This window comes from Nilaparvata lugens, chromosome 9 (genome assembly GCF_014356525.2).
Source record: "Nilaparvata lugens isolate BPH chromosome 9, ASM1435652v1, whole genome shotgun sequence".
In the NCBI taxonomy this organism is placed as follows: Eukaryota; Metazoa; Arthropoda; class Insecta; order Hemiptera; family Delphacidae; genus Nilaparvata; species Nilaparvata lugens.
This window is the reverse complement of record NC_052512.1, coordinates 30898793-30916176: the sequence shown is the minus strand read 5'-3', so window position 1 is coordinate 30916176 and position 17384 is coordinate 30898793. Positions and strand designations below refer to the sequence as shown.

General features: G+C 32.1%; 1 protein-coding gene across 1 annotated transcript in view; it reads left to right on the top strand.

The window, feature by feature from the left end:
- The first annotated feature begins 16738 nt into the window (after positions 1-16738).
- Positions 16739-17384, top strand: part of LOC120352904 (transcription initiation factor TFIID subunit 10-like) — a 207195-nt gene continuing 206549 nt past the window's right edge. The window contains exon 1 of the mRNA XM_039435229.1: positions 16739-16902. The gene's annotated coding sequence lies outside the window, so the exon portion shown is untranslated. The remainder of the gene's footprint in view (positions 16903-17384) is intronic.

Here is a 17384-nt window from a genome sequence, read left to right as displayed (position 1 = left end):
TAAACTAACCTCAGAAGTTACTTTTTCGTATCTTTGAAGATACAGCAATCATGTTCCTACTTTTTCGCAACCACTGTTACCAGGGCATGGTGTCCAAGACGGTTAGAGTTAGAATAATTATATATTAATCAGCATTTGAATAAATTCATTCTCTATTTAATTCCATCTGTAAACGGTTAGAGCGTAGTTTAATACACATTGGGACCCAGGTTCAAATCTCGTTCTGACCAGATTTTTTGCAGACGATACTAATTGTTTTATCTTATTCTAATAATATTTCATTATAAAATTATTATAATTACTATATAGAATGATTAAATTGAATCATCTTATTATTATTAAATTGATTTATCAAATTAATTGGATAAATTATTTTTAAAAAATCTTTAATATCAATAGGCTACATAATAAAAAGTTATTATCTCAACTTTTTTAGTTGTGGACAATTTTATAATCATAAAATTAATCAACTACCTAATAAATCAACAACTATTTTAGTTGTAGACAATATTTAACATCATAAACATTTCTTTAATCTTCAACTTCTTTATTCATAACTATCAGTTATTATTTTAGTTATTTTTTAACTGAACTTTCAGTTTATCAGGTACAATAATTATTTTATTGTATGCATTTTTGTGCATTTTGTGTCGCTCTACAGTGTCAAGCCTTTTGTTTTCCTTTAGGTATGAGATTGGAGACCGATTTGTGAGCATCAACATTCTGCATAGGCATAACAAGCCATAACATTGAATCCACTTTTCATGAAAAACATCATTAGCAACATAATGTCATTGTCACCAACAAACTCATTATTTAGAATCATTTTCATCTCACCATCGTCTGTGAGACGATTCATCATCTAAATTGCCTAGGTACTGCTTGCATATTCCATTTTTCGTCAGTTGACCGATTTCTTATGATTATAATTATAATTATCAAAAAAGTTGTAACATATGTTTATATTGTAAATATGGAGACGATATATAAAGGTACCTTCTTGATAAGTCCGGTGTCCCTGCAAACATTGTCTCTATCACTTTCAATGGAGAAAATATAGATGACATGGCTAAATCTTCACAATATACTGTACTTACTGTACTGGCTCTTCTCATTAAATTAAAAGTTGTATTCATGAGCGAGGTCTACTGTTCGCAGAATACTAGTATTCGTTTGTATGGGTGTATATTATAAATGCCTAAATTTTAAGGCTGTTAGGTAAACTTTTTTTCATTATTTAAATTGGATATTTTTTTAATACAACTGTTAAGATCATTATAAGAGTGAGAAAAAGTGGCAACTGAAATTTTTAAGTGGTCTAATAAGTGAGTTATGGTTGTTGAAGTGCCAATTTTCCAGATTCCGTTTTCTTTCCAGATCATAAACGGTTTCGACTATATTAACAGAACTTCTCTTAAAAAGTCAAAAAATTTACCTTTCCAAACTAAAACATTTTATTCCCCATATCGTTCATGAATAAAAAAGTAACATTTTTTTGTAAATTCGATACCTAACTTATCTTGGCATCTTGGTATAAATCGCGAAAAAACGCTTATTAGAACAAAGCCAATGATATTCTGAATGTATTAAGAAAAACTCCAATGGAAAATTCGAAATCGTTTATGATCTGGAAAGAAAACGGAGTTTAGCACTCCAACAACCCATAACTCGCTTATTAGACCACTTAGAAATTTCAGTTGCCACTTTTTCTCACTCTTATAATGATCTTAACAGTTGTATTGAAAAAGATTATCCAATTTAAATAATGAAAAAAGTGTACCAAACAGCCTTAACAGAAAGGGATTTCTCAATCAATTGAAGTTAATGGTTATATTTGAGTCTAAAATTTCAATATCAATAATTCATTAACATTAGGACAGTGCGCCATTCCACTCACAATTTATTATAATTATTTCAGAAGAAAAGGTCATCATCGAATTTGTTTTTCCTCGTGTTACTGGGGGGTCAGAGACAATGTACGTGTGAGGTGATTATTTAGAGTATGCTGACAATACTCTGAATAATTACTAACTCTATTGGGAATAGCATGGGGAGGCTCATGTCATCTCAATAAGCATACATGTCATTATCTGAATGAATTCAAAAGTCATTCTGAGGTCAAATTAATCATTTTAAGTGGATGGAGTGATCCGTGGTCTAGTGGATAGAGTGCTTGCGTATCAGCATAGAGATCCCGGGTTCGAACCCTCTCATTACCAAACGTTTTTTAACCAGATCACTCCCGTGTTATCGGATGGGCACGTTAAACTGTCGGTCCTGGCTGAAGTATGACAGTCGTAAGGCCCATTGATGACTCAAATTATATATTCAGGCGGTGGGACCTTCCCGCTAGGGACTCCCCACCAACAAAAGTCATAAGAATTTACTTTTTTATTATAAGTGGATTAATAGTTTCACTAGGCCTACACACAGGGAAAGTATGACAAGTGGGAAAACGAAGGTCATCGTGGAGGAGGGGGTATTGTAGGGTGAAGGTGAAGAGGAGGGGTGGGCGACGAGGAAGAGGAGTTACTACTATAGTGAGGTCCACGTTATAATGACAGTAGATAAAGATAGAAGAATAGTGATGCCGATTCTCTGCATCAATTAAATATATTTCTACACTGTCAAAAACATAATTGACATCGTTGTGGACCTAGAAAAGAATAGTACCATCGTCTTTGTCGAATGATAGACAAGGATAGCAGAACCAAAGTTGATCAAATACTGTCATTATAATGTGTACCTCACTAATTATACTTGTTTCAGTTCTCAAGCAATACAAGAATAGCATTAAAGCAAATATAGATCTATAATATAGAGATGGTTCTTTTCCAATATTCATTTACACCAGGCTCTTTCTTCATCAATGAGTCATTTAATGTAAACATTGTGAATATGTGTATCGATTAGCTTAAATAATGACATGTCACCATAAAAATTATCAAGGACAGTCTGTGTGTGACACACACACACATTTAAATTTCAAATTATTTTCTCATAGGATAGGAATTTAACTGTCGAAATGGACTCACTCAAATTATTATGATCTCCAGTCTTCAGTAAGATATCGTTCTCTCAATAGATAGTTTTTACATTTTATGTTAATAGTTTATATTGAATAACATGAAAAATTAGAAGGACTTGAATCACGCCTTCAGACAAATTAATGCTTTAACATTGATTACTAGGATTAAATGGCAGAAGAGGAAAATAAGAGCTTGGATTAGCATTGCTTGCTTATTTTAATTCATTCTTCGGGAAAATTTTGTACAGTAAGGGAGGATGCTCTGAAGTAGCAGTTGAAGCAATTAATCAATTTTACAGACCTATGTTTTCGAAATTTTCGGCCGAGCGGCTACTGAAGAACGGAAAGATGGTCATGATTCAAGATCATATTGTGAAACCATGATTTAACATCTAAATTTACCAGCTGTAATAAACACGTCACCCTGTGATAAATTGTGTACTAGTATTAAAACGGTAGTTTGGTAGTTTGGAGTTGAAGTGCAGTTGATTAATATCAGCTGTAGATGTTCCTTAGAAGACCTATACAATAACTAGTAGTTCTGTGAACAGTAGACCTCACGCAGTATTCTCATCCACAAGTACCTGATTGAAACTATAGACCTTATGGAAATACAGCAATAGACTGGCTTCTCCACACATCTGTGTAATCACTGTCTGCTGATTTTTGATGAATAATAATTCAATTGTTTGATTTTTACTCTAATATTGGCGTATGAAGGAGGCTCCTTTCTCCTTTCATATTATCCTTGAAATGCAAAATTTTCAAAAACCTTGTATATACGTCGATGCGCTATTAAAAAAAGGACATAGCTGTCAAATTTCATGAAAATCTATTACCGCGTCTCGCCGAAAATGCGCAACATATAAACATTTAAACATTCAAACATTAAGAGAAATGCCAAACTGTCGACTTGAATCTTAGACCTCACTTCGCTCGGTCAATTATCACTCCCTATCATTGAGAAACTGGAGAATGTTGAAAAAAAATTATGCACATCATGAAACAGAGTTGTTCATATTGCATTCATCAATTAATGAAAAATGACAGAATAATTTGCATTTTTTTTTAAATTTAACTTAGCTGATATTCATCCTAAAATGGAAGATGGAAAGAATGTGGAATTCTGTGTAATTCATTGTACATCACATATTTCCTGGACCATCTATTGACAATCAACAACTATGAAAACATTAAATTAATCTTTGAAACACTGATTTAATCCATTTATTTTTTTATTCAACACTCTATAGATAGATATTACTACCTACCAATTGATTGAAAAGAATATGTTTTCGGAATAATAAATGCTAGATGCTATAAGCACGTAGGAAGTCTGTATTGAGATTTAAATGAAAATATTTATTGTCAGATAAATGTCATGATTCACCAAATTAAGTCAAGTGTAACATGAGATACATTGACTTTTTGGCGGTACAAAGTTTGCTGGGTGAGCTAGTGTTGTATAAATCTGTAAACTTTTGTAAATTCTAAGTTGTAAACTTGAAGACCACTCAAAGAATAGCCAATACTTAGTTGATAGTTCTCTTACTCAGTAAAATTGTAACTGTGAAGTAAATTTAAATGAGAGTAAAAAATCAAACTTGGTTGTAATTCATTGGAATGCTCAAGGCGTTATTAACAAATTAGATGAACTTTGTTGTCTTTTGAGCAAGTATAATGTTGATATATATTATATTAATGTTGATACTCGTGTAACAAACCTTAGCTCAAGCTGCATTGATCACATCTTTTATAATCCAAGTTTAACAGGAAAATAATTCAGAGTTCAGTCATTGAATCGCTGATTACTGATCATAGAGCTATATCGGCTTCATTGTCTGTGTCTGGAGACCGGACCGGTCATGCTACTCCCATAGTTAACGATATCATCGACGTCAAAAAATTGACGGACTTGTTGATGGAGCATAATTGGTCTGACTTATATGCTTGCGACAGTGTTGATGATAAGTTTTTTGTGTTCATGGATGGTCTGCTGGCGTATATAAAGCAGTGCACTCGTTCAAGCCAGAGGCTTGTCAAAAATGTTGAGCGTCTGAAACCGTGGATGACAGATGGGCTCTGCCTAGCAATTAAGCATAGAGATGAACTCTATAAAGCGCATAGAAAATCTCCCCAAAATGAGAGATTAAGAGCTAAAAATATTGTACTTGGCTGCAAAAAATAACATCAATAAATTAATAAAAAACCAAAAGATTAAATTTTATTCCAACTTGAATACCTTCCTGTAAAAAAACAATGGGAAATTATAAATAATCATTGCAGTAAATCAGTTTCCAAACGAAAGTCGATCCATCTGCATTGTGGAGATAATCTAATAACAGATGGAAACGTTCTGGCTAACAAATTCAATGAATACTTCATAAATATATCTGATGAAATAGTTTCTTCAATACATGACCCAGATGAATCCATGAGCGAAAATTTAAAAGTGATTTTATCCAAAATTATTTTTTCATAAATCCTATTAGCTATCAAGAACTACAAACTGAAATAAATAAATTGAAAATGGAAAATCTCCAGGTCCTGATAATATTTCCTCCAGTTTAATAAAATCTATAGCTTATGCTATTGTTCCTGTTCTTTGTCACATTTTAATGCCAGCTTTTTGAATGGCCATTTCCCATCAAATCTAAAAACAGCTAAGGTAATACCTATTTTTAAGAGTGGATCGAATAGAGAAATTTCAAATTATAGACCCATCTCACTGCTTTCAGTGTTGTAATATTACATTTTTTTCTCACATTGGAATCGAATCTTCAATTCGAGATCTATGAAACTTTATAGTAAATATCAGAGTCATCGATATACGGACAAACTTTTCGACTGAGAATTTTTTATCGTAAATGATTGTTGCATTGTTCCATGGTGTCACCGAGGCTGGGTTGACAGAACAGAATTAATAGATAAATGGTTTATTTAAATCGAGATGATATATAAAAATTTAAAATAATAGTTTCAAAATAAAGTTTTATTAAGAACAAATATAAAATGTGAATTCTAAACTTGTAATTTATAATTTTGTTGTTGATGTGTCATGAAGTCATCACTGATTTTGAGATGTGGTTTTTTGTTCTGACGACGAGGCTTCCTTGTAGCTTGTCTTTTCCTGTCTTCTATCTGAAACATGGCTGGCTGATGGGTGTTGTAACTTTGTGCTCTTTGGATAATTTTCTATTTAAGTGAATTTATTAATGTTTTAATTTGAGTTTTAATCAGTTTATAGTGTTCTATTTTGTCTGTTTATTGATTTGTGTGTATACAAGCCAATAGCCACTGTTTTTTCAACTGTAAACTAGATAAGTATTTAGTTTGTAGTAACTGTAGATGCTTAGGCTTATAAGATATAATTCTTTGTCTATTTGTATAATATTTTACCAAAATTCATCTGAAGATTATAAGTTCATTTGCTCTGAAAATTGGATTTCTCATTCATAGGCGATAGATCCATTCATAATTTATCAAGAATCTATTACGTTGGAGCCGATAAATTTCCTTAGGTTAATAGGTGAAATGCTATCCAGTCGATTTAGGAGAAATTGGTAGCATGGCAAATGTTACCCCTGTGGTGGGACCGAATTACAAAATAAATATGTCCCAAATGGTACACCATGAAATCCCTGGTTATGAAAAATTATTAGTAGGATAGATATCTTGATAGGTTATGAATGGTATACTGCTGAATGGGAAGTCGGTTCAAGAGAGATCAAGTTTTAATGAATAGATATCAGTGCATATTACAAAATGGCAAACATTAAAAATGATCTGAATCTTATAGCATTCTTAACACAAAGGTTTGATGAGCAAAATGCTAGGTTTGATGAGCAAAATGCTAGGTTTGATGAGCAAAATGCTAGGTTTGATGAGCAAAATGCTAAGATTGATGAGCAAAATGCTAAGTTAAATGCTAGGTTTGATGAGATGAAGCAAGAATTTGCTAGCATAAGACTAGAGCAGGTTAGTATAAACCTTCTATTGAAAAATGCACATGAAACATTGAGTGATAATCATGAAGATGAAAACAAATTGAATCAGGATGATAGTAGTGTTGAGATTCAAGATCAATTAATTCAAGTTTCTGACAATGTAGGCTTAGTTACTGTTATTGAAAAAGTCAACCCTAATGAGATAGTAGAATTGAGTAAAGAAGTAGGTAGGGAGTTGTCTTCACTGAGAGTCAACTATCATGAAAGTAATATTGCTACATTGAAGGTTAGGAAAACTATAAATAAAGTGAATGATTACATGAGACAGGTTCTGTGGAGGTTAGGAACAATGTAAACAAAATGAATGTTGCTTTGAGTCAAGTTGATGAGTTCAACTTTCAACTGAGAATTGAAAAGGTGTATGCTATGCATTCTCAAGTGAACATGACTAACTTTTGTAGGCAAAACGGCTTTGTTGAAACAAATGAACCCATGAATAAAATCATGTTCTTGAAGAAAACAAAGCACAAAGTTTCCATTGATGTATTAGTATTCAAAGGTTGTTTCAAGTTGCTTATTTACAAGATGATGACAGTGAATCACATGATGAAAGGGTATTCCCCAACACACAATGATTAGGAATCCTGTGTTATGCCGGGATTCGGGAATAGCATAATCGCTACGCAGTGTATGGTAAGAGTCCATAATTGTGTCTTTTTCTTTCCTGTAGCCTATTTTTCTTGGCCCTTAATCTTTTCAAATTTCGTTTCTTTCCTGTCTTTGTGTAATGTTCAGTAAAATTCTTCTATGATGCATATCTTAACCAATCTTGTCCATAGTCATTTAAATTTGTATTCTTCTGAAATAATATTGGAAGTTATAATAGTAGCTTATTTTCCTAATCTTCAAATTGTTGATAAAACTTAACTTTTCTAAAATCTATCCATTGTAGTGTAAATAATTGTTTGCTTGCGGTATATTTTTTCATCATGTATCACATATTTTAATCATGTCTATTTTTTTTCAGGTATCATATTAGGTAATTAGGTTTTTCAGAGCAATTCATGTCCCATTTTCTCATTTTCTGTATATTTTATTAAATATACTTCCTTATGAAAGTTCAGTACTGACATGTAGGATAGGCTCTAATTAATCTTTCTCTTCTTTGTATTATTTAGGAAATTTATTTACCCAGTTTTCTTTTCCTCTTGTTTGTATTTTTTTTAGGGAACTTATTTACCCATTATTCATCTTGATCGTCTTTGTATTGTAATATTGAAATGTTTGTATTTATTATACAGTCTTTAAATTATAAATTATCTTCAAAAATAAATGGTTCAATTTAGAACATGCTGAAATCTATTCTTATGTATAAATTCTTTTGTTATAATAATAAACTTCAAATTTGAAAGTATTAATGAATTGTGTAGCCATATATATGTGATGTATTAATGAAAGTTAACTTGAATAATAATGTTTTCATTGAATAAAAACGTTGTGTTATATTATCAATTGAAATGAGTTAAAGGTTAAAATTTTTCTAAAGTTTTTGTAATTGATATTTTTTTTAAAATTTAAAACTGTTTGTTCTATAAATTTTGATATGATTGATTATCGTTTGAAATGGATGCTGGAGTGTATGTAGAAATTTTAGTGGGGTTTGTTGATTAGAATTTTGCTGGTATGTGATTATTTTTTGAGATGGAAAACCATTATTGCCTAAAGAAGAAATGACCAGAAGGTTATGACTTAGAGAGGCAGTAATGAGATAATATTTTTTGTGTTGATTACTTATGTTGATTGCCATAGATGCAAATAATAATTAATAATGTTGATTGCCATAGATGCAAATAATAATTAATAGTGTTGATTGCCATAGATGCAGATTACGTATGAATATTGATTGCCTTTGAAGCAAAATATTATTGATGTTTTGAATGATTTCTTGTTTAATGATTGATAGTAAAGTTTTGTCATGAAATGTAGTTTGTGTTTAGAACATTGAAAAGTCGAAATAAACTATAGTATCCAACAAACGATGATTAATAATATTGAATAATTTGCTTTTTATAAAATATTTGAACAATGAATAAATGGAAATGAAATTATTTTTTTTTAGTGAAATTTTGTAATTGATATCTCCATATTTCACAATATATGTATTGCTGACTGTATAATAAGATGTTAACGAATTTCAATTTTATATTGCCTATATACTTAAAATAATTATCATGTGTATTAGATTGTATTGATAGCCTAATCAAAGATTTTCTTCTCAGTTTATAAGCATTTTAAGATAACAGGTACAGCACAGACATTAACATTGAAATAATTATCATGTGAATCTCGAAATCGGCAACAAGTGAACACCATGAAGAATGTTAAGAACATTTGGGTGATTTTTGAACTAGTGTGACTTAACTACGCCAATATCAACACTAATATCTACACCAATAACTACGCCAATATCTACACTAATATCTACACCAATAACTATGCCGATGCCTGTGCTGATGCCAACGCCAATATCTACGCCAATGCCTGCGCCAATGCTGATGCCAATGCCAATAGCTATGCCAATGCCTGCGCCAATGCTGATGCCAATGCCAAAATCTACGCTGATGCCTACACTAATAACTACGCCAATGTCAACACCAATATCAACACCAATAACTACGCCAAAATCAATGCCTGCGCCAATGCTGATGCCAACGCCAAAATCTACACCGATGCCTGTGCTGATGCCAATGCCAAAATCTACGCTGATGCCTACACTAATAACTACGCCAATGTCAACACCAATATCAACACCAATAACTACGCCAAAATCTACGCCGATGCCTGTGCTGATGCCAACGCCAATATCTACGCCAATGCCTGTGCCAATGCTGATGCCAATGCCAATAGCTACGCCAATGCCTGCGCCAATGCTGATGCCAATGCCAAAATCTACGCCGATGCCTGCGCCAATGCCAATATCAACGCCGATGCCAATGCCGACACCAAAGCATACGCCAATAACAATGCCAATGCTTATTGCTGACTTTGTATCTCAAACTTCAACACTACTACATTACCTGGAGGTAATTGCCATCCATGGTCATGTTTGCAACTTTGAATTCAGAATAACAGTCACAGTATCATGAAAGAATTGATTCAAAAAAAATCCTCTCCTAAATTATTCCTGTATGCAGAACTCTAAACCTTGAACACTGAAAGTATCAAAAAACCAAACCTTACCTAAATTAATCCTCACCTAAATTAATCCTGTATGCAGCGTCTATCTCTTTTCCAAAAAACGAATTACATTGTCATTTCAAGCCTGAAATGTACATTGTATAATTACAAATATGATACAAAATTTACGTGACTCTGTATCGAGTTTGGAATGCAGCCGTCTACTACAAGCATGAAGCAATGCTAACTGAGATGTCACCTGTATCGAGTTTGGTATGCAGCCGTCTACTACAAGCATGAGGCAATGCTAACTGAGATGTCACCTGTATCGAGTTTGATATGCATCAGTCGACTACAAGTATCAGCCCAACACTACAAGTATTCGGATCAGCCCAACACTGATGTCATCACACTGGAGTCACACTTAACTGAAAATCATACTGAGTGCCTTAACGGACTGTTTTCCAAAATGTGCATCAATAAAATCAACCACGTCAATAGTGAAAGAAATGAACATTTTTTGATTTATTGAAATTTTATGTGAAAATTAAATGTAACAATTCATCAATTCATTAAATTTATTTGCAATTTAAAAAAAAAAAAAAAATATTCTTTACATATTAAACTTTCTGTTGAGATATTTTCCTTTAAATTATAAAGCTAAATCAAAAGTAATTTTGATATTCTATACTTTGAAATATTGTTTGGAAACATATAACAAATGCTATTGATGAATTTTAATAATAATTTTCAATTATAGTTGACATGTAATGTTTTTATAGAAAAAATTGTTACTGTTCTCAATTTTAATTTCAACAATTTTCAAACAGTAAAATTTTTTTATGTCAAGAGGGGGTATTTGTAATATTACATTTTTTTCTCACATTGGAATCGAATCTTCAATTCGAGATCTATGAAACTTTATAGTAAATATCAGAGTCATCGATATACGGACAAACTTTTCGACTGAGAATTTTTTATCGTAAATGATTGTTGCATTGTTCCATGGTGTCACCGAGGCTGGGTTGACAGAACAGAATTAATAGATAAATGGTTTATTTAAATCGAGATGATATATAAAAATTTAAAATAATAGTTTCAAAATAAAGTTTTATTGAGAACAAATATAAAATGTTTATTCTAAACTTGTAATTTATAATTTTGTTGTTGACGTGTCATGAAGTCATCACTGATTTTGAGATGTGGTTTTTTGTTCTGACGACGAGGCTTCCTTGTAGCTTTGTCTTTTCCTGTCTTCTATCTGAAACATGGCTGGCTGATGGGTGTTGTAACTTTGTGCTCTTTGGATAATTTTCTATTTAAGTGAATTTATTAATGTTTTAATTTGAGTTTTAATCAGTTTATAGTGTTCTATTTTGTCTGTTTATTGATTTGTGTGTATACAAGCCAATAGCCACTGTTTTTTCAACTGTAAACTAGATAAGTATTTAGTTTGTAGTAACTGTAGATGCTTAGGCTTATAAGATATAATTCTTTGTCTATTTGTATAATATTTTGCCAAAATTCATCTGAAGATTATAAGTTCATTTGCTCTGAAAATTGGATTTCTCATTCATAGGCAATAGATCCATTCATAATTTATCAAGAATCTATTACGTTGGAGCCGATAAATTTCCTTAGGTTAATAGGTGAAATGCTATCCAGCCGATTTAGGAGAAATTGGTAGCACGGCAGTGTTCTCAAAAATTCTAGAGAAACTTTTTAAGAAAAGATTAATGTGCTTTTTCAATAGAGTGAACTATTTTAATAGAAACCAATTTGGATTTCAGGAGGGCTTGAACACATAACAGGCATTATATAAGTTTATGTCAGATATTTATCACAGCATCAACACACCACATAAAAATAGAACATCTGGTCTATTCTTGGACATCCAAAAGGCTTTCGACACAGTTGAACACAGCACCTTGTTGAATAAGCTTCATGCTGCTGGTGTCCGTGGTGTTACCAACATGTGGTTAAAATCATACTTGATGGATAGAAAGCAGTAGGCCTATGTGTCTATTTCGGGTTGTGATAGTGAGCTGACAACAGTTAAATACGGCGTTCCACAAGGATCCGTTTTGGGCCCTATATTGTTTTTAGTCTACATAAATGATTTGTTTTCCCACACATTTTTTGGATCAATTACATCTTTTGCCGATGACACAGCCCTAGCGTATTCTGCTAAAAATGGAGAAGAACTGCATGAAATGATGCAGCTGGATTTGTTTGATTTGCGATGCTGGTTCAACTGTAACAAACTAGCACTAAATACGAGCAAGACTTCCTATATAAACTTTTCATTATCATCACCATTTAGTTTCACTGATCCTGTCAGGTATCATCAGGTTGGTTGCAGATCTGTGAGTTGTAACTGTGAGATAATTCAACAATCTGACTCTATTAAATATCTTGGGCTAATATTGGATCAAAGTCTAAATTGGGATTTGCATGTGAATAAAGTAAAAGGGTACCTCTTATACTTGGTTAGGACTTTCTATCAACTGCGTCAATTCTTCCCTGTAAATATTCTTTGTGTAATGTATTTCTCTTTTTTCAATAGTAGGCTGGAATACGGAATCTCATGTTATGCATCTACCTTCATGTCTCATTTTAAAAATCTTATAGTCCTACAAAAATCAATTGTTAGAATAATGTTTGGAGCTAATAGACGAACGCATACTTTCCCAATATTCAGGTTTTTTGGAATTCTACCTCTCAGATACATGTATGTACTGAAAGTTTTATCTTTGTTTCATAAAATGAGTGGGGATAGGAATCAAATGGGGAATCTTGAACAAAATCAGCAGATAACTAGGCAAACTACAAGGATGCTAATCAGACTCCCCAAACCAAACAGCACTACCTTCCAGAGATGCTTTTTATTCCTTGGACCTAAATTCTTTAATATTCTCCCAGATGAGATTAGAAAGCTACAGAATCTCAAGAAATTCCTAAAACAAACGAAGAGTTGGCTATGGCTTCATTCACCATTAGAAGTAGAAGACTTATTCAAAGTAGTAAGCTGAGAAACACATGGTGCTAATATCTAATACATTATTGAATATGAATTTCAGTGTAGTATGGCCTTTTTACTTTAGTTACTTCTGTATCCTTTGAAGTTTAACCTTTGCTTTGAGCTTTGATCTACAAACATTGTTTTATTTATCACTGTTATGTCTCATCTTTTATTTTTCATTTTTTTCCCTCTCTTGTCATGAATTATGTTGAAAAAAATTATACCGGTGATTCTTCCTCCCATTTTTTTTCGCAGTTTGAACTACATTTCATAATATAAGTATATTTAAAGAGAGGAAATGCAACAATCAATCAATAAAATTACTTTATGATGGTGATTGAATGTGTGTGTGTGTGTGTGTGTGTGTGTGTGTGTGTGTGTGTAGGCTTTTTTCTCCTCCTATAACCGATTAAACCTCAACTCCTGCTCATGGACAAGTGCTTCATGAAGCACTTTGTGAGGAGTTATTGTTCACATTAATATTAATAATAATAAAATAATAATAATAATGAATGAATTTATTTGCCAAAAACAAAATACAAAAAAGCTTTACAAAAAATAAATATAAGTATATGCTACTGCACTTAAATCAAGATACATACATTTATTTAATTGGATATAATAACGAAATGATATCCTTACATTACAAACAATAGTTTTAAAATGAAGATTCAATTTATGATCACATGCATAAGTACAGTAGGTGAGGCAAAAACACCGGCAAAAGGAAGATTCCTTGTGCGCCAGTGTGAGTCGTAAATCAGCTTAATCAGGGATGTAATATATAAACTTGAATCTAGTCATGTAATTTTGATTGGAAATTTCTTGTAGATAATTGTTTGAGTATAGTGTGTGTGAATTGAATATAACAGCGTAAATAGTGTTAAATTGAATTAATTTGAATCGGATTTGAATTTATAAAGAATCCAGTTTGAGCTTTGTTCAAATACAATACAGAGCCTGCAAGTTGAACACGGAAAAACAGCCTGGAAGCGAAAACCTATCTTTTTCCCAGATTTCTTCCCACCTCGAATCTGACCAAAACACCTAATAAAGGCTTCGAAGGGCAAGTAGACAAAATTGGATTAAATCTGGTGAGTTTTTGCTCTTTTTATTGTTCATTAATGCAGAGTTTAACTGTACCAATAACCTGGCTCAAATTGAAGATTAAATTTTGCTCCTTGTTAGTATTTGATAATTTGAATAGTAAATTACAGTCCTCTAGTAGCTCTAGCCTGAGCTTTGTTCAGAACAGCTGCACTATTTGTATGTGAAGTGTTGTGTTACCTTTTTAATATTTGTATTAAGGATGGTGTATTTCCTAAATGTCTAAAATCAATTAAAGTTATTCCTTTGTTGAAAAAAGGTTCATCTCTGGATTACAACAATTATTGGCCTGTTTTCATTATTCCTATAATTTCAAAGATATTTGAGATGGTACTCTATACTCTATAAGCAAATCATAAGCTATTTTGAAAGTAATTCACTGTTCACAAATAGTCAATTTGGATATAGATCTAAAAGAGGTACTCATGGTGCTATATCTGAATTCATGAAAAACTGTATTAATTGGCTGGATGGTAAGAACAAAGTTTCTAGTAGTTTTTATGACATGTCAAAGGCTTTTGACACCACATCTCATGATATTTTGGTAAAAAAACTCCAGTTTTATGGGTTTGATGATGTGTTTATTAAGCTTATGATTTCCTATTTAAGTGATAGATTTCAGGCTTCTTTTTATAAGGGTTCTCTTTCTCATTTTTTGAAGGTTCAGACAGGTGTACCCCAGGGTTCCACACTTGGACCTATACTCTTCATTATTCAAACTAATGACTTGCCAGCTGCTATAATTAATGGAGATATTAAGGCTTTTATGTTTGCTGATGATCTGGCAGTCCAGATTAAGTGTGAAAAGATTTTTATCAATTTGAATGTATTGGGGCAGATTAATGTGACTATTGAGGACTGGACAGCCGCTAACTTTCTTTGTCTCAATAAAGATAGACCCAGTTGTTAGATTTTGACTTTGGTTGTATGACAGATATTAGTTATGTCAAATTTCTTGGCATCACATTGCAGAGTAATGTTAAATGGGGAAAATCATATTTTTTCTTTGGATAAGAAAATATCTAGAGGCATTTTTATGTTATGTAGAAATATTGTTAGCATTGATGTGTTGGTAGCTGTATATTATGCTTATACATTCAGTCACACCTGTTGTATGGTATTTTGGCATGGGGGAAGGTACCAATATGAAGAAAACTTTTTGTTGTACAAAAAAGGGCCATAAGGATCTTTTGTAAAGTAGATAGTAGAGCACATTGTCGACCTCTGTTTAAAAAAGTAAATATTATGACTGTTTATGCTTTGTATGTGTTTGAATGTCTGATGTATACCAGAAAAAATCTATCCATCTTACCCATAAATAGTAATATTCACAATCATTTTACAAGACAAGCAGAAGCACTTAGATTATCACAGTGTAATTACCATTTAACTTTGAAAAGTTTTGTTGAATTTGGAAAGAGGTTATTTAATAAACTGTCTGCTCATATTAAAGAATGTGATATTAATAGTTTTAAGGTTTCTGTTAAAAAAGATTCTAATTGACTGCTGTCCATATGGTTATGAGGATTTGTGGTGATGTATTTGTATTTTCTTAACTGTGATATACCGTACCTGTTTTAAATATGTTTCTTATATTATATAGAATTTGCTTATCTTTGTATATATTACAATGTGACTGTGATGACTATTAACGTTTATTGTTATATTTTAGAATTTTTTATTGAATTGTTGACTTTGTCTTGCATTTTTGTTAAAGTGTTCTGACAATGAATGAATCTTGAATCCTAAATCTGATTTGAGATTGGAATATCATAAAATGTATCTATCGAATAGATTGAATAATACCAAGTATCAATAGAAACTTCTGTAATCCAGGTGATCTTTGTTCAGGCTGTGGTATTTGATCAAACGTAGTGAGGTCTATGTTTCAACTTGGATTTTCTTTTGTTTGTCTGTATGAAACACGATTACGGTCGAACTCAATGAATTCAATGAGATTTAGCAGGAATATTCCTTTTTCAACTGCGCATCGATGTATTTTTTGAAATTTTGCATTTTAAGGATAATATGAATAGAAAAGGAATTCCTCTATACTCTGATAACACTATAAATGATTGATAACTGGATGAAATATAATATGGGATAAAAATTCAAAAGTGAACTGAGTTTATTAACATAAGTGAGCTTTTGATCTTGGAGAAAACAAATAACAGTTTTTAAGAGTAAATTATAATTCAACTGAATCAAACTAGAACAGGTGACATCAGATACTTCTTGTGGATGAGAGAACTGCGTGACACAGAACTACTATCGTGAGGTCCACGTTATAATGACAGTATTTGATTTTGCCAAATCTATTTTTGAGGATGTAGAAATAAAACTAATCAAGACAGACAATCGTCAAAGCTGTTCTCCTATCTTTATCCACTGCCATTATAACGTGGACCTCACTATATAACGTGGATCTCACTTCAGCACATTGTTTCGTCGAGGCATTTGCATGAGGCTGCCTCGGTAAGAATCGATGCGTCTGTTGGTACTGGGCTGGGCTGTACGGAATAACGGAAATAAATTAGGTTATGTTTCTGGTTTTGATATTTTGGTACTGATTCCAAAATCATCTACCTTGTTGTGCTCATTTGATAACATTTTAATTTAAGGTAAGTTTTTCTACGATTGTTTCTACTCATGAATCTGAAAAAAATAATTAATGTATTATTTATATAGCCACATTTTACTAAGTTAGATCTTGGCTACTTCAAAATTTCTTGGCAACTGCTTGTATGTGCCTGCTCACATTGAACTTGTATTTTTACATTTTGCTGTACACCAGTCTGATTTTGGATATCTATTATTAGAAATGGTTTTGGAAGGGATCATTCAAATCTGAAACTACTCTACTGAGTTCGGGTCGGCGGTTTATTGTATCACCTTCTTTTATTGCCTCTTTTTGATTTTCCTTTGTAATAATTAGTATGTCAACAAAAGATAAGGTTACACTATTTTACAAAGCTGGCTATGATGATAAATGTTTTGGTGCTTGTTATCAAAGCCAGCGAGTGCTGATATTATCAGAATTAAAATTTTCAAAACACTTGATGCCGGAGTTTACTTGTATACCAGTAAATATTTCGAGGCCGCC